Source organism: Engystomops pustulosus, chromosome 2 (assembly GCF_040894005.1).
Source record: "Engystomops pustulosus chromosome 2, aEngPut4.maternal, whole genome shotgun sequence".
NCBI classification, from domain to species: domain Eukaryota; kingdom Metazoa; phylum Chordata; class Amphibia; order Anura; family Leptodactylidae; genus Engystomops; species Engystomops pustulosus.
In genome coordinates this window covers 92,823,404-92,843,074 of record NC_092412.1, presented here as the reverse complement: position 1 = coordinate 92,843,074, position 19,671 = coordinate 92,823,404, and positions in this window count along the sequence as shown.

Here is a 19,671-nt window from a genome sequence, read left to right as displayed (position 1 = left end):
AATCACGAATAAGAACTGTTTCTAACTAAGGGAAGTACTGATGCAAGAACCTATAATAACTAATACTGAACTGCCATATATTGAAATTCTTGTTGAATGGTATATAACTGACCACAGATATTGTCAGCGATACAATAGAAAACCACTATTGTGCTCAATAGAGGAACGTATTATTATAGTTAGATGCAAAATGTCATGGATGTTGCATAAAAAGAATTAACAACGTGTGATGTATATGTATGTCACACAATGGCTGTGGAGAGGGCTCACGGGCAATGGGTGCATGGAGAGGAAAATGAAGAATTTTTTTTTTACAGATTGTTTACATTTTTTGAAGTGTATTAAAACACATTAATACCTATATATATATTATAATCCACTGTAACCATACAGACCGAACGAATAAAGGATAAATGTCATCCCTAAAAACCAAGCCCACAAGAAAATGGAGCAAATGAATTTTTCTACCAAATTTACTGCATTTGCAATTTATTTCCCACTTCCCAGTAAATGGCATGGAATAATAAATTCCAGCTTTTCACATGGAAAAATAGAAAAGTTATAGATTTTTGACGGTGGCGAGTGAAAAATTAAAACTCAGAAATTTAAAAGGGCCTGGTCGTTAAGAGGTTAATGGAAATCATAAATATAGATCAGAGCCCATGAAGTGGTTGATTCCAAAGATATTTTACTGAGTAGTAATGATTTCAAAATTTGTATTAAGATAAATGAAGACAAAATAAAGAATATGGTCCTTATTTATCAAAACTGTCTGAGAGCAAAACTGTTCCAGTTGCTTATGGCAACCAATCAGAGCTGAGTTTTCATTTTATAAACTGGTATGAAACTACCATGCTTATAGTGTATTAAAAAAACACATATAAATCTACCAATGACATATATATTCACCATCACCCAATATATGAACATAAAAATATGAATTAAAAAATAATTAATAAATAAATAAATAGATAATAGATCTAAGTTATATATTAAAAACAAGGGAAAAATTTTAATTCTAGAGGACAAAATGTTTTCAATAGAAGTGTATAAGCCAGCTGTGGTCAGTAATACAAAATACCTTGAAATAATCTTGACTTTCCATCCATTAAGTGCACATTAATCAAATCTTAAGATCTGGGCAGGGTTTTCTACCATTAGCACAAGTGTTTTGCTCCCATGAATAGTTGGAACCAATAATTCTATCTCTGTTTCTCTTTTGCTATAACTTCACAATTAAAAAAAGGTTGTTCTCAAAATATATCTAAAATGCAATTAAAAATTGAGGTGATTAAGTTATGTTTTTCTCTTTTGAACAATTTATAAGATAACTAATAAAGTGACCTATGTACATATCTATATCTATGTCCATGTCTTTATGTTGTAACAGGACTTAGGGAAGAGTGGTGGAAAAATTGTACACACTCTAGGCAGCAAGATAAAGTGTTTTCTTTCTGGCTGATGGAGAATGGAGAGATAGTGGTCCCTAAGCTACTTCAGGTATTTGGTGTGATTGTGGCTAATAACTAGCAGCCCTGAGGTGTGCTTTAAAAAGGTAGGATATGCACATTCTGCATAGTGAGGACTTTATTATATGGCCAGATGACCTATGTTTTTCTTTTTTGTATTGTTTAATTCTTTAATTTCTCCAGCTTACAAAAAGCAAATAAAACCAGTTGCGGTCAGTTTTACCATACTTGTCTGGATTGGACTGTGGCTAACCCAAAAAGTATCCATCTGTGCCAGGAGACGGGATCCCAGAGATAATCCTGTTACAATATTTACATCTATGTTTTTATCTATATATTTTTATCCTTCTCATGAACAAAGTGCACCAAAAACAGAAAATGGTGCACACTTTCCGAGCAGTGTGGGGCGCACCAGATTAATGAAGACCATGCACCAGTTCTGATGAATCTGGCACACTCTATAGGCAAACTGCACATAGTACAGACTGCACTAGTTGTGATAAATTTGGCCCATTGTCGAGTGGATCCATCTAAATATGAGTCCTGCAAGGATACTGTTTCATCTGACATGTGACTTTTCAGCATATTCCTTTTCTTCACTGACTCCTTAGTAAGATGCCTTATTTATATCTGCTAGACAGGGCCCCAGGTATGATTTATAAAAAAAAAAAAGATTTAAGATTATATTCCTCATGAGGAGATAGATGAAAGAAGTCTACACTTGGAAAGTGATGAGGTTAATGAGCAGACAGAGGTGGAGGAGGTCATCCGTGTAGTCTTGTCAGTTGTATGGGAGCTGAAGCCATGGCAGTATTGGCTCTTGAAGTAAATCTGTAGAAAAATATTAGTGGATTTTAGGGGAGAAAAATAGAGATAGTGACATTGAAAACAAATGGTTAAAGATTGATAGAGAGATAGTAATGGGAAATGTAAGTGAAGAAAGATGTAAGGAGCATGTTTTAAGCATTGCTGCTGGTAGTAGTGAATCATCCATATAGAAGTTTTCTCAACATTGTCAGATGAAAAAACTGTCAGTGTTTGGGATCTTCAGGCTGAGAACACGTGTTAAGATTTGCCATGTAGGACCATCATTTTGATAATGTAAATGAAGTGGCCTCATCATTGGTTAAATATTTGTGGATAGGAAACAATAATATGTATCCAGTACATATTTTATGCCACCTGTATGTATGCTTCTGGTGCTACCCCTGCTTCCAGCCAAATACAGTTAATTCATTAATACATTTGGAAAGAGGTATTTTGTGCTGTATTTCTGTATGGAGCCTGTTTTGGAGACGTTTCAAATTTGGAGCCCGGTTTTAGTGGTATGTTTCTCTACACAGTCCAATTCTCATATGGTATTTCTGTGGGGAACTCAGTTCTGGCACTGTTTTTATGCATTGAGCTCAGTTTTTGTACCTTATTAATATACTGTTCTTAGTTTTGGTGCTGTATGTATGTAAAAAGTCTGGTTCTAGTGCTGTATTTCTGTAATGGGCTATTATAATAATTTAATAGGGGCACTGAACATATTTTAATTAAAGAGGGGGTCACTGTATATGATAAAATTAAGCACAGAATATACCAAACAGGGTAATAACAGAGTAAATTACCTAGATATTTCCCTGTGGCTAATTGGTGGCTAATTGGTTCATTCATACCAATATTACCCATTACAGTTTATCCAAAACAGAATGTGTAGAGCGGCACCGTGTATAGAATGATTCGGGTGCAGGTCTTCTTAAGAGGTCCGACACCGACCCCAACATGCAATAGTAGACAATTGAGAAGCACCACTCCGGAAATTCCACTGAAGAACAAAGTTTTATTCCACCATAATAGTGCGACGTTTCGCCAATTCATTCAAGGCATTATCAAGCATGCTCTTGATAATGCCCTGTTCATGGGGACAATCTTACTCTAAGCTTCCTGAAACCTGATAATCCCTGGTAAAAAAAAAAAATAAATAAAGTGATATCTGATGATTTAGTCATTTGGGGGAAGAGTAAACCATTTGGTGCTCCAGAAAACATTGTTTTCCCCATTTATGAGACAGCCATCCATGCGGGAATAATCAGCCAATATTTGCTTATTATTTTATCAATGTGTGCATGAGTCATTTCTTCATTAGATACACATCTTTTTACTTAAACGCATGCTGATTGATTTCCAAGACATTAGAATCTTATATAGACAGTTATAAGTGTGTTTGTCTCAGCATATTCTCATTACACAGGAGTAAATTAAATACATTTTAGGGGAAATTTGGTGTCTTCATTTAACATTGAGGAAATCCATCATTATGGTACAAGCATATTATATCTTTTGAGCCATTAGCAAGATAATGAAGGATAAAGACAGACTCTAACAATATCTTATTACATCTTACATCATAATTTCCCAAAATTAAAAAAGGATGTTCAGTAGATTATACGCCACCTGTTATTTGCATGGTTTAAATAGGAAGCTATACTGTCTGTCAACTCAAAGCTAAAGCATAAACTGCAGACAATATAAATTGTTCCAGACAGACCACTAATGATTTCTATGATAATATGGAAGAAATTACCAAACTCATTAAATGTTTCCTTTGATCAAAAACCACAGATCTCACATGGTCTCTTTCATTGTAATATTAAGACTTCTAATGAGGGTGCACTCTGTGGTTAATTAATATGTTAGCAGCGTATCTTCAGACATTAGATGTACTGTGTCTTTGTAACATATGAAATACATACAGAAAAAGTACTAAATCAAAAATCAAAATTAATGATGCTCAAGCTCTTCCAGGAAGTTAATCAAATAAAAAGTATAACAGGTTTTCTAGACATTATGCTCCTAGTAAATACAATTAAAATATTCAATAAAATATATACAGGCAGTCCCCTACTTAAGGACACCCGACCTACAGACAACCCATAGTTACAGACAGACCCCTCTGACCTCTGGTGAAGCTTTCTAAATGCTTTGCTATAGTCACAGACTGCAATGATCAGCTGTAAGGTGTCTGTAATGAAGCTTTATTGATAATCCATTACAGCAAAAAAATGTTTAAACTCCAAATGTCACTGGGGCCAAAAAATTTTTTTGTCTGGATCTACAATTATTAAATATACAGTTTCGAATTACATACAAATTCAATTTAATAACAAGCAATCTTGTATGTAACCCGGGGACTGCCTGTAGTCTAAAAATGTAATAGAAAAATCATCCATAGTGTGTCTTCTTTTATATCTAGTTGAAATCAACAGGCAAACAGCCAAATACAAAGACTAGGAAAAAAAGTATCCATTGCTTTTCAGGTGCCCCTGTCCCCTTCATAATCTATAATTAAGAGGAAACCTGCAACACATAAGAATATCATTTCCTACTCCATGTCTACAGCATATAGATTTCAACTTAATAAACAATAAGATGTTTTAGGTTTAGTTTTCTTTTCTTATATCCTCAGTAATATATAACTTTATAACCCAATCAGTAATCCCCTTCACCTCTTGCCTACTTAATGGAATAACGGCACCTTACAATCACCTGAGGCTGTCTGCCTGCAATGATGAAAAAGTATATTCTTGTATATACAATTCCAATGCAATGTGTGAGCACGAACTGAATGTATGTAATGTCTATCTTAATTTTTTGTAATGTAAACTATATACTGTATATACTCCAGTATAAGCCAAGTTTTTCAGCACAAAAATGTGCTGAAAAACCTTACCTCGGCTTATACTCAAGTCAAGAAAAGACACAAACAGTGTACTCTCCTTCTGACACCACCCGACAGGTCCTCTTCTATACAGCAAAGCTCCAGCATCGGCTCCATGTCAGCTAAACACGCTGACATTCTAACATGTGCGCAGGGATCGGCACACACTATGATATCAGAAAATGGCTGATGGTATGGTGCCCACGATGAACGGACTGGGGACATGGAGCCAATGCCAGAGCATCGCTGTATAGAAGAGGACCTGCCAGGGGACGTCGGAAGGTGAGTACCCTCTTTGTGTTTTTCTTACAGGCATTATATTGGGGCAGGGGCTGCAGGCTATATACTACAGGGGGCTGGTGGCTATATACTACAGGGGGCTGGCAGGTTATATACTACAGGGAGCTGGCAGGCTATATACTAGGGGGCTTGCAGTCTATATACTACTGGGGGCTGGTGGCTATATACTACATGGGGCTGGTGGCTATATACTACAGGGGGCTGGCAGGCTATAAACTACAGGGGGCTTGCTGGCTATATACTCTCGAGGTTGTGACCAATGCATTTCCCAACCTTTGATTATACTCAATGTTAATGTTTGTGTTAATATTAGGGGTCTCAGCTTATATTTGGGTTGGCTTATACTCAAGTATATATGGTATATATTATTGTAGTTGTATAATGGTGTTAGTGTAATGTGTATAAAATAGCTGTATGTACTCACATACATGTGCATTGTTAATATAATAATCAAATGATTTATATGATCATTTGTATTCACAGGTAGGTAAGTGGACATGAACTAGGCCATGTTCACATGCCATTTTTTTGGACATGTTCAGCATGCAACCCCTGCTACCTTTTTCAGTCCAGAACCACACATCTGACAAAAGAGTGACTAATTCATCTCTTTAATGTCAGGTGATCCTGACCTGGAGCAGACAGCTCTGTCAAACTGTCAAGAAAGATTAAAAAATGCTAACCTTGATTGCTTAAAAAAAGGGCGGGAGGGTCATTGGTCGGTCGCTAAATGGGAAATTCTCAATAAGCTGGTAGAGTAACACCAATTAAAACATGCAAAGTGTTTGAGTTGATTGAGATGTTGAAATATGGGTCTTTAGTACCAAAAAAAAATCTAATTTGAAATAAGAAGCATTTTTCAAAGCTGTAGTTAAAAAAGAATTCCAGGGAAGCTATAAGGCTTAATGATAAAGGTGAGGTATTTTTTTTATGGTTTTTAAAAAACATATATACAGGCAGTCCCCGGGTTACATACAAGATAGGGTCTGGAGGTTTGTTCTTAAGTTGAATTTGTATGTAAGTCGAAACTGTATATTTTATAATGGAAGTTCTAGACAATTTTTTTCTTTTGCCGCAGTGACAATTGGAGTTTCAAATTTTTGGTGTAATTGGACCAAGGATGATCAATAAAGCCTCATTACCGACACCTTACAGCTGATTATTGCAGTCTGGGACTATAGTAAAGCATCCAGAGAGCTTCACCAGAGGTCACAGGGGGCAGAGGGGTCCGTCTGTAACTATGGGTTGTCTGTAAGTCGGGTGTCCTTAAGTAGGGGACCGCCTGTACTCCATTTGCATTGTGAATTTATCAATCCTTCTATACCAAAAATTTTTTTTGCAAAACTTGACTTATCGATACTCCAAACATGTGTTCTTAAATTTACCTTATCTGTATAGATTCATTATTATATTATTCATATATTGAAATCCCTGATGGTTAGGCTCCTTCTATCTGTTGTTCTAGTTTAATTAGTTTTTAATTTTTTTTACTTCTTGTCCTTTGTCTTGTTCTTGTACTTTTGTAATCTATGTGAACGTACATGAACAATAGAATGAATGGTGCTCTGTAAATAAATAAAATTATATTATATTTCACAAGTTTTATTTTTTTATTTCAGGAATTATTCATCTTGAAATCCCTTGAATTATACTTTATCAATTTCTGGGATGAAACATATGACTTAATTCTTCAAAAAGAAAGAAAATAGGCCATGTAGAAATTACACAGTGCCCCCCCATAGACACATGCACCAATCTATTATAGTATGTGATTTACTGCATTTCTATCATGTAATATGCCTGTACAGTTGTTATACTAGTCAGGCATTATTTTAATCTGTTAACGTCAGCAATAAACGCACTATATATGAAGTGTTCCATTCCATTGTTCCATTGTTTTAACCTCTAAACAACCAGGTCTTTTAAAAAAAAAATTCTATGTAAGGAGCTGTATGAGGGCTTGTATTCTGCGCAACAAATTGCACTTCATAGTGATAGTATTTAATATTCCATGCTGTGTACTGGGAAGTGGTAAAATAATTCCAAATGCTGTAAAATTGGTGAAAAAATCAATTTCTGCTGTTTTCTTGTGGGTTTGGATTTAACGGCTTTCACCGTGTGCCCCAAATGACATATCTCCTTTATTCCTTGGGTCAGTGTGATCACAGGGATACCAAATTTATATAGGTTGTATAATGTTTGCATAAATTTACAAAAATTAAAACCTGTACAAAAAAAATTCTTCAATTTGCATTTTATTCTGACACTAATAACTTTTTCATACTTCAGTGTACTGTGCTGTGGTGTAATTTTTTGCAACTTTTGATGATATTTTCAATGCTATAATTTTTTTTAACTGTATGGCCTTTTGATCACTTTTTATAGATTTTTTTCTATTTTTCAAAAAAGGTGCTATTTTCCATTACGCCGGGAATAACCGCCGGTGATCAATGGGTTAACACCCGCGATCAGTGCTAGCAAAGATCCCGGGTGTTACCGGTAAGTGTTTGCTGAAATGTACAGCACACACTGACGGACTATGGAGAGGGCTCAGCCCGTGAGTGGTATGTCACACTCTTGTAAGGGGTTTAAAGGGAAAAACCTAATGAGATTAGGTGACCTATGTAACCCACATGTAAAAATACCGTTATTTAAAATATATGTATTTGCTTAATAATGTTTGTTGTTTTTTTACAGAAATATATATATTTTAGACATCACATATTAAAAACAATGGGAAAATATAATGCACAAATAAAACATGATTTTAATCCAAATTTTTATTTCTTTCTAAATGGATACTGAAAAGCACAGATGGTATTTTTTATCAGTTGCCTAGTAGTGCCATGCAAATAAAGTGACATATATGCATTGTTTTGACTGACTGTTCTTCAAGTGCCCACACATTGCGTTCTGTTGAATGTTTTCTATGTGGTAGACGTTGATAAGGTTGAAAAAATTAGATTTAATAATGAATAATGTACTCAAAGGCTCTTAAAAATGTTCCATATCGAAGGAATTAGTATTAAAAAAGCATTTTAGTTTTGACATTTGCAAAAATATCACTACTTCTAAAAATCATTTGTCTCACAAAAATAAAGTCACCATCAATTATGGGTATCTCTGTTGATTTCCATGTGCTCTAAAGGGACAGGTGGAGATAATGTAATACAAATAAAGATTACATTTTTAATCAAATTTTATGATCTAATATTACAGAACAATCCTTAGAATTGGTCTTGATAATTTAAATAAGAAAAACTCCTTCATCAAATGGGTCCCCTGCTCTGCCTTCTCTTGTGCTAATTAGTGAGCCATGCCTCATGATCACCTGTTGCTAGCACCAATGAGTAGGTAGCTGGGTGGAAGATTGGAGCCATTAGTTAAAGGGGTTAGACACTCTTGTGGACCATCAAGTGTTTATGCAGCATTACTACTTACTTTTGTATCGTTTGCAGACTCTCCATACTTCTTTGTTTGGATGTCTGATCTCAGATAAATAGGAGCTGTAGAAGGAGAGTTATGACTCTTGCTGGTCCATCCATCCCTCCCTCCTGTCTGTCAGTGAGGACAGGCCGTGAGAAGAAAGATACAGTGGAAGACGCCATAAGGACTGCTTAGAGCCATGATAGAGACCTGCTGTGTGTATATGCAGAGGGTAGCAACAGGGAAAGACTGAAACTATCAAAGAAGGCCAAGACACAGGTACATATACATGCACAAACATGTTTAATGGAAGAAATGTTGTTGAAAAGTGACTAACCCCTTTAACTTCTTAGATGCTTCAGTCATAGTTACCATCAACGTGACTCAAATGCCAGAGGTCATGATGTCATAACGCCACTGCGCGGCTGTCAATGGGAGGTGGTGGCAAACACGGCGGCTATTGTTGGCTATACAGGTTTGTATGATATTTTGGGGGGACATTGTTTGGGGGGACAGTTGTGATATGAGTGGCATATATTACTTAGGAACATAGCATGTGTCATAGTTGTTATAGTTGTGTTTTTGCTATGTCATATGTTTAAGTATAATGTGTGTACTGGAATTGGAGGAGGGAGGGGCACAATATTTGCTTGCATGGGGGACTGAAATTCTTGGTGGCAGCCCTGGGGTTGGTAAGGTTTGTCAGAGCTTCTTTTTAGTTGCAATCTCAACATGCTTGCTCATCATTATGGTTATTGTGCAAATATTTCAATAGATATTTTTGCTTCAGACTCTATTTTCCTATTTTTCTCTTTGTTAGATTGTTTCCATTGTAATATAAAAGAAAGTCTGCTTGTCACATCTCAATAACAATGGCTTGGAATAATTTGACCACTTACCTTATTTGCCTTGCTTTGGCATTACACAGAAGCTCACAATTTCTTATATGCATTATATTTTTAGAGGATCTAATGAAATCATTTTGCCCAGACTTTGTAAGACAAAATTGTAGGTTACAGACACCATTATCTATTTGTCAGAATCCAGATATCTGATACTTGTGTACATTCAATTGCACAATGACTTCTGTTCAGCCATCCATTGTATAATAGGTAGTTTGATTTCCTTGACACATTTTATGTTTAGCTTGTCTCTTTTTCCATTTAATTTATGTTTTTTGTCAATTTTTATTTCACACCTATGCAAACAGAACTGGAAATAAGGCCTGTTTGCAGAAATTCTAACCTGTCTCTACAAAAAAAATAATTTGTAAGGGCACGGTGAATCACATGTCTATATATGTATGGAATGTAAAAATGAGGAAAAAAACTGCTGTGTGGAATTTTCCTGTTTGTGCACATGTAAAATAACCATTCTTAGGGCTTTATTACCTCCTTACCGCCTTTTTTTCTTTGATTTGAAAAACATTGTCAGAAACCTGTTGAGTCCAGTGCTTGTTTAATAAAGGAGGTGTATACAAAATGGAGTAATATCTCTGGACAGGAGTGTTAGAGATGTACCAAACTGATCCAACATACTCTAACAAAACACTGCCAGGCTGTAGCATGGCTGAAGATGGAGCATGCTGTATCTTTTTTCCAGTGTCGTCATGGTGATGCACGTGTCCGTACCGTACCGTGACGCGCACAATGCACTTAAATAGCGGCCTCGTGCTAGCTGCTGGTCATACAGCTAGCATACAGCTGCCATATATGTTCACCTGAAAGGGGCCTTAGAGAAAACACAACTTTTCATGCTATGCTATGCTACATCTGGGCAATGACAAAATATAAACATTCAATATTGCTTATTGTGTCCATGTTCGGATGGAGAAGTAATAGGTACAAGTTATTTATCTGTATACCCTGGCAGTATAACAAATACTTTAAACCTTTTGATGACATATAAAGTAGTTAGTTCTGTATGGTGAAGCCTGGTCTATATAGGTAGGGTGTAATATAGAGTAACTCCCACCATTGACACCTGCCATCAGTGCTGACACTGTTATAGATATGAACTATTTATAGATGGCTTTTAAATTGGGGTTGTGCACACATGCCTTGATCTTGTTTTAACAGGGGAAAGGCATCAATCAGTCGGTATGACAGCTAGGAGCCTCTGAGAGATATCACACTTATATTGCAGTATGTTGTATGTATTCAGACAACCTTTGGATCAGGCACTAAAAATGAGAGTTAAAAAATAGTAACAACAAACAATATCATACATAGATAAAGAGGATCTTTCACCATCTCACACTTGGTGATCAACATATCAGACTGTAGGGGCTACAAAAATTCAGGGGGGCTTTGAATTTCCTTTCTAGCCCCCAAAATTGCGGAGATATCAGTCTTAGTATATGACCATTGTAGTCTCTATTCTGTCAGAGAGGAGGAGCTGGGGTTGGAGGCGTGTGTTATGCTAATATTCTCTCATACTGTCCAATCAGCAGCAGGCAATGTCAGAGAAGCTACTATGAACAGCTGTGAATTATTTATATTCATTATGAGGCTATGTTCCACTAATATTCTGGTGGCATTGCATTTATACCATATAATTTTATGAGATTGTAATGTAAACAGAATGTACACACTTTGTGAAAGCAAATGTGATGTTACCACAAAAGCAAAGTAGATGCAAATATGATAAAAATATGTAAACGTGATGTAAATACAGACGTGATGTAAACTCAAATGTAATGAAATTGCAAAAGTAATGTAGACATAACACTTGATGTTAAAGAATTGACATAACATTTATGCAAACATGACGTTTAAATTGCTGCATTTGTATTTAGGGGCATTGCATTGTGTTAGTGGTTACTTTCCGTTTGCATTGACATGGCACTTGTGTGGCATTTTGGTGAAGCTGGGGTCATGTTCATGTGGTGCTTGCGCTTCATTTACGTTTATATGCTGTGCCCATTGAATTAGCACTTATGTTTATGCGGCATTTGCAGAACATTTATGTGGTATTTGCATTATGTTTACACTTCCGTTAATATGCAGTTTGCATTTACATTACATTTGCGCTTTCCCTGGTGTTTCTATTGTGTTGATTTGTACGTGGCATCTGTGTTTATGTGGTATTTGCTTTGCATTCACACTGTTTATGTTGTGCTTGGACTTTATGTTGCATTTGCATTGCATTTCCATCTGTGTTGTGTTTACATGTTGTTTGCATTGCATTTACATGACATTTGAATTTACATTGCATTTGCGTTTACACATAATTTACATTGCATTTGCGTTTACGTTTACATAAAACTTACATTGCGCCTCTGACAAAACACAGATTAGAATGCTCAGATGCTGTTACTGATATCTCCACAACCATAGGTGCTAGAAAGAAATTTCAAAGTGCCCCTGAATCTTTGTAACAGTCCATATAATTTTGTGTGCTAATCTCCCCGTGTATGATGTGGTGAGAGGTCCGCTTTAACCCCTTCACGCTCCGTGTCGGATATATCCGCCACGGAGTTGTGAAGGGTGTATGAAGAGGGCTCACGGGCTGAGCCCTCTTCATTCAGAGATGGGCTATGCTGCATATCGCAGAAAATATCCATCGCTAACACATGGGCGCCGCCATCTTACCTTCGATCGTCGCTCCCCTGAACGTCAACGGCAGCGATGAGTTGCCATGGTAGCCTCGGGTATTTGTTTGACCCGAGGCTACATGGCTTCTGCATATCCATTACAATGATTCATTGTAATGTATACTGTGCAGAAGTGCCATATACTGCAATACAGTTGTATTGCACTATATGGTAGGAACGATCAGACCATCTAGGGTTAATGTACCCGAAAGGGTCTAAGAAATAGGGAAAAAATAAAGAAAAAAAAAGTTTAAAAAATGTAAAAAAAAAAATAAAATATTAAAAGTTCAAATCACCCCCCTTTCCCTAGAACTGATAGAAAATATAATAAATAGTAAAAATTACAGACATTAGGTATTGCCGCATCCCAAAATGCCTGATCTATCAAAATATAAAAATGGTTATTGACGTTGATGATCTCCAGAACGGCAAATGGCGCCCAAATGTCCGAAATGCGACTTTTACAACGTTTTACATGACAAAAAAATGTAATAAAAAATGATCAAAATGTCAGCAATTGATAGCAATGAAAACGTCGGCTCATTTCGCAAAAAATTACATATCACACAGCTCTGTACACCAAAGTATGAAAAAGTTATTAGCATCATAAGATGCCAAAATTTTTTTTCTTTTTTGTACCCATTCGTTTTATTTTTGAAAACGTATTAAAACTAGAGATGAGCGAGCATACTCGTCTGAGCTTGATGCTCGTTCGAGTATTAGCTTACTTGAAATGGCTCGTTGATGAGTATTTTGCCTGCTCGATAGCAAGCTTTCACTTAAGGAAACACAATGAAGAACATTGAAGAACACAGTGAACACAGGATCATTTAAGGATCATTTAGGATTACTTAAGTGAAGAACACAGTGAACACAGTGAAGAACACATTGCAGATGTTTCCGTACATCTGGTGCATCTGCTAACTTATCAGAAGACATTAGTGAAGAACAATATGTGTGAAGAACACATTGCAGATGTTTAACATGAGTCATTCTCCTTTTTGAAGTTCCACGAATATTCCATTGAATAAAGTAAACGAAGAAACAGGACTGACTTCCTTATTTCTCAATAAAATAACAAATTTTATTAGTCCGCTTGTTCCCCTTGAAAAATGCTTGAGTCTCCCATTGACTTCAATTGACTCAACTCCCATTGAGCATCGGAAACAGTTTGACTCGAGTAACGAGCACTCGAGCATTTTAGTGCTCGCTCATCTCTAATTAAAACGCAATAAAACCTGTATAAATTTGGTATCACCGTGATCGTACCGAACCAAAGAATAAAGTAGAGCTGTTATTTGGAGTACAGAGTGAAAGCCGTAAAAACTGAGCCCACAAGAACGTGACGCACATGCGGTTTTTTTTTTTTATTTTTCCACATTTGGAATTTTTTTACAGCTTCTCACTACATGGCATAAATAACATCACAGGAAATTAAAATTTGTTATGCACAAAATAAGCCCTCACACAGCTCTATACATGGAAAAATGAAAAAGTTATGGATTTTTGAAGATGGAGAGCGAGAAAATACCCTGCGTCCTTAAGGGGTTAAAGCATTACCACCTCCAAAAATGCTGGTCTATCAAAAATATAAAAATAGTTATCTGCTACAGTGAAAGGTGTAAAGAAAAAGAAAAATCTACACTTTTTAATAGTATTAAAAGAAATATATACATTTTGAAATTATTTTCAATGCAGCCACCAAACACATGAACAAAGGTTTATCTTATTGTTTATTCTCCTACATGAGCAATAAAGACTTCGATTTCCAATCTTTCAATTACCAATATTTTTGGAATATTATATTTGGTCATTATAATGAAATAATGTTTATTATAGTAAAATATATCATGCTAACTAATATAGAATAAACAATACTATCAACAGCACTAATACTAATTATGCATATAATGTAAAACTTTGTAGATCAGACAAGATAAGGTTGTAATATGGACAAAGTAGCTGGAAGTAGGCATAAGTAGATGTAACGTCCAGCATCAATCCGAGCGGTGTATTTCTCCCAGCCTACGTGCTTTCACATTATTATCCTATCTCTATTTACAAGATAAGCCTAAGAAAACAAGGCATGTCTTTCTACAGAAGTAATTCATGAACATACAAAGGGAAACAAGGGCTTTTTCAGTGTTGGTAAAATAGGTGGCATGTATGCATTATTTTCTGAGGCTGTCACTGTGTCTGACAGTGTGCTTTATGTTTGACAAATTGTTTTCTACTTTTATTCTGACACGTTCCTATGTGCTTATTAACTTTTAGAACAAAATATTGTATCTAGTGAAATAATTGCTATTTTTGACATAGTATATCTTCAACAGATACCTTTTAATCTTCCTTCAAGGCTCGGCATGTCCACATTACCTTATCTATCTTCATAACTCCCATTTGACAGCCTACCAAGAGTTGTAAAGGTCTAGTGTGGTTATTTATCTTTGCCTGAAAGAAAATGTTTGCAAGTCAAAATATTCAGGTATATGCAACACCTAGGAAAGTCAGAAATGCCGAATGGATTTCTTGTGAAAAGTGGGGTTAAAAAATGTTATTCTATTCTAAGCAACACATTTTCTACTTTCGCTTAACATTATTACAATGATTTAATCTATATCCTGAACTGAAACTTTTGTCACATGTGCAGCCTGTAGCTGTATGTTGCTGCTTTTGTTTTTCAAGGTCAAAAGCACTGCAGTCATTGCTTGACATTGTCTGTAGGAACCTATGTACACTGCTTAAAAGAATACAAGGGACACTAACACACTACATCCTAGATCTCAAATGAATGAAATATTTCAGTTGAAATTACTTTTTCATTAAATAGAAGAATGTGTTGAGAACAATGAAATAAAAATGATCAGTCAATATCAAAATGAATATGCCATGGAGGTCTGAATAAGAAAGATTAGTGATGAGAGGATGATGTCATCGGGAAGTGACAATTTCTCCCAAAATGACTTTACCAGCATAATTTAAAGAGTTAATTGATGGGCATTAATGGTGGGAGGGGTGACTGTGGGTTAAGTTAGGCTGATCGAATTTCAGTGGAAATGCCTCAAAAAAAGGACATGAGGCTTAGTACTGTTTGTGGCCTCCTTGTGCCTGCATGACCTCCCAACAATGCCTGGGCATGCTCCTAATGAGATGTCCTCCTGAGGGATCTCGTCCCAGATCTGTTCTCCTGGACCAAACTCTTGGAAAGTCTGTGGTATAACGTGCCATGAAGGATTGAATGAGACATGTTCTTCCAGACACTCAATTTGCTTTAGGTCTGAGTAAGGGGCAGGCCAGTCCACAGTATCAATGCCCTAATTATGTAGGATATGCTGACACACTACAGCCAAATGAGGCCTAACTTAATCATGCATGAGAAGTAACCCAGGACCCACTGCACCTACAAATCTAATACAGGTACCTAATGGTAGTCAGTGTACCTTTGGCTAGCACACGAAGGATTGTGTGGCCCTCCAAAGACATTTCTCCCTACACCATTACTGACCAACTGCCAAATCGGTGTTGCTGGAGGATGTTTCTGGCATCAGAACATTCTTCATTGCATCTCCAGACTCAGTGTGTGCCTCCTCTCATCCATGAAGAGCACATGGTACCAATGTTGAATCTGCCAATCTTGATGTTCTCTTGCAAATGCCAATCACCCTGCATGATGCAGAGCTGAAAACACAACATCAAGTTGTGGACGTCTGGGAACTAATATGACTGTCATAGAGTCTATTACTGACAGTTTGTGCAGACACATATATATTTGTGGCCTGCCTGAGATAGTTTTGCGAGAACTTCCCTTGTTCTTATTTGCACAAAGGAGAAAGTAGAGGGCCTGAATAAACACGCATAATGACGGAGAGCCCACAATTATGTACATTATGATATCAGTTTATCTAATCATATTTGTCATCTCTCAAAATCTTCCATTACATGACACTCATTTCTAGTTGACAGAATGGTCTCTATTTCCATTACTAGTCCCCAGAATAAAGTAGTACTCCTCTGAATCTTCCTCTACAATGCAAGATTCGATGATGTTTTTAATGCTATCATTTTGAGGACTGTACAGCCTTTCGATAATTTTTCATAAAATTTTTCAGCCCATGAGCCCTCTCCATACAGCGGCAGCCAATGTGTTACATACTATTACATCACTAGTCGGTAAGGGGTTAAACATACAGCAAAATTTATTTATGTTCACATGTTGATGTAGACAAATTATTTATAGCTGTAATTTCACCCTTACGCTTTATGTAATACTGGATAGATTGAAAAGATGCAAGGTAAGTAGAACATCAATGTATGTACTAATTGCTCATTGTGCTTAATAGACACATTAAAGCACCTTGTATTGCACTTGGTAATAAATAAGTTTTCCTTGGGGTACAGTTACAACAAAAAATGCGAGGAAAGGATATTGGTGAAACTCAAATTTCAACAAGTATTTGCACAACTGTTTAAGTTTGCAACATAATGGATATTAAACTAGAAATCTAACATCTCCTGAGAGTTATGGGTTACTATTAGCTCTGCTAATGTTTTCAAAGGAATTAGTGCAAATCCTTTCTGCACTTTTAAGTTTTCAACTCACATGACTGCAAAAAGCTCAAAGTTAATTCTATTTTCAAGAGTAGCTTAAACAAACAAACTTGACAGTAATATAGTGAGTTTGAATGACACAGTTTAGTATGATTAATTGTAAGATCCATGAGCAAAGATTTAAAAAACACATTTAGAACAGCATCATATTAAAAAGATTAATCTTCTCTTTATAAAATTATTCGCTGGTGGTAATGGTCGAATAATGGTTGGGTTAGTGTAAGAAATGATCCATTTTACTTTATTCAATGGATAAAATATTTGTCACTTTCAGATCATCAAATTGTGACATAGAAATACTATGAGGAATGCTAAATTTGCCCCTATCTGTAGGATAGGTAATTAATTGATTTCACATTGGCGGAAGCCCAATATTTGAAAATATTGTGGTGCTCTTGCAAGTCATATTCCTTCTTCTTCCACTAGTGATAGGGACTGGAACCCAAATTTCAATTAGAAGTTGAGGTTCAGAGTATAACAGAAAAGCTGGTTGATGGGGTGCTGAGCAGCCAATCAGTCAGCTTTTAGCACCTAGCAACCACAGGAATGCCCTTACTGGGCAGTATAACAGGTAAAGCCATGTCTTTATTTCTTAAATAAATCTCCCATCGTCATTACAGAGAGGAAAGACTACTCTTTGTTAGGAGTCAGGAAACTAGGTAGGGAGAGGAAGCTGTTATGAAGAGGGACAACTGGTTTGTGATGTTGTAAAGATGCAAAATTCACAGAAATCACTTGGAAAGCCAATGTGTCTTTCTATAGCTGATAGGGTCACCCCTTTAGCCTTCACTGTACAATCTGCTGCCAGAGGGTTTCAGTCACTTTGGAGCGGCAGACTAATTTTGCAAAGTCAATGGAAGATGGAAAGTTAGGTTAGTTGCCAGTTAAATAGGGTTTGTCAGATAATTAAGGAAAATTTATTGCAGGTATCTGAACGTGTTTTTTGATCAGTGTTCTTTTACAATTACCAAATGTCCATATTTATTCTGTGCTTTAGAATAAAGAATTTATGAAATAGGCTTAAAATACTGCTATTTTATTCATGTCAGAATGTATTTTCATTACATTGATATTAAGAAAATTGTGTCTAGTTCTCTAATTTTGATCTCCAGTATACATGTTTCTTTCAATCTCATGGGGTTCAGTTATGACTTGAACATCTCCAGGGTACTTTCAAAACTCAAATGATATACATTACACAAATAGAACATATTAGACACACCCATATAAACTTCTATATTAACACATATATACTGTAGCATTTACTATATCATGTTACAATCCTTCAATGACGTTTAATATTCTTACCATAGAGGATCCATTAAGCCTAAGATTCATTATAAAGTATGTTATTAAGGGTATGACCATTCTGTTCCACAAAAGAGCTGCTTAAACACAAATTGTTGAAAAAAGTCAATAGTAAATAATTTATTAAGCCACCTTGGCCAGATTTCAGGTGTGATTTGCAATTCTGACGCATTTTTAAAAGGCTTTTATACCATTTTTTACCTCTTCTAATTCTTGTCTGACGAAGGGGCTGTGACAATCTGAAAAGAGGCTTAATCTCTAAAAAAGACATTGTTGGGGGAAAATAGTCTGAGCACAAGGAAAAAAAATTGCCACTGCATAACATTGTGACACACAGTTTAGACCAGCAATAAGCAAGTCTAAAATACAATCCAACAGTCTTAAAATTCTTCAGAATTAATAATCACAATGATGAATCTGGCACAGCACAAAACTAGTGTAGTTTAACTCTTCACTGTCTGAACCGCCGACACATTAATAAATTCCCTCCAATGCTGTCTGTGTCAGAAAGGTATCAGAATAGGGAATTGCTGTGTATATTGCCGCATGGACCATGGTAAAGTGGGAGCAGGTGTCTTTTTTAGAAAAATCACATTTTCTCTTACATTATAAGGATGGATACATATGCCTGCATACACTATTACAGGGTAGATAATAGCAAGCTGAACACAAAGATATGGTTATGGTAGACTACCTTTAAAAAATGTGTTCTGGTATTTAGGTGCTTTGAGGAACATAACGCAGTTGACATTCCAAGGTATTTCTACCATATACTGGAAAAATAAGTAAAATCCTGGGAAAATTTATTAAACACACTGTACATATTAAAATTCCTTATCTACGCTTAACGACAAATCAACTGGTGCTTTGTAAACATGATAAATTGAAAAGGTATACATGTAATTCTTCTCATAAAATAAAATGATTAATACCATTACAGAATAGTTGTAAATTCTGTACACTTTTACTTGCTCAGGTTGTACACGTAAATGTTTTAAGAGAGGTTTGTGGCATGTGGTAAAAGTTTGTAATCATAAATACTGGATTACATTAAATTCTTGCCTCTGGCATTGAGAAAATTAGTTTACAAATGAGCTTACACGGTTGGGTTTTTATTTTTGCATGTGAAGGTTATTTAAGCAAGTTATTGACACTCTCAAACCAGTATGTTCTCACAATCCCTATTTTTTAGTAATATACTTGCTAGGCTTAAATAATCATGAAAAAATACATCCACTTTGAAATCTATTGTTTAATATTTT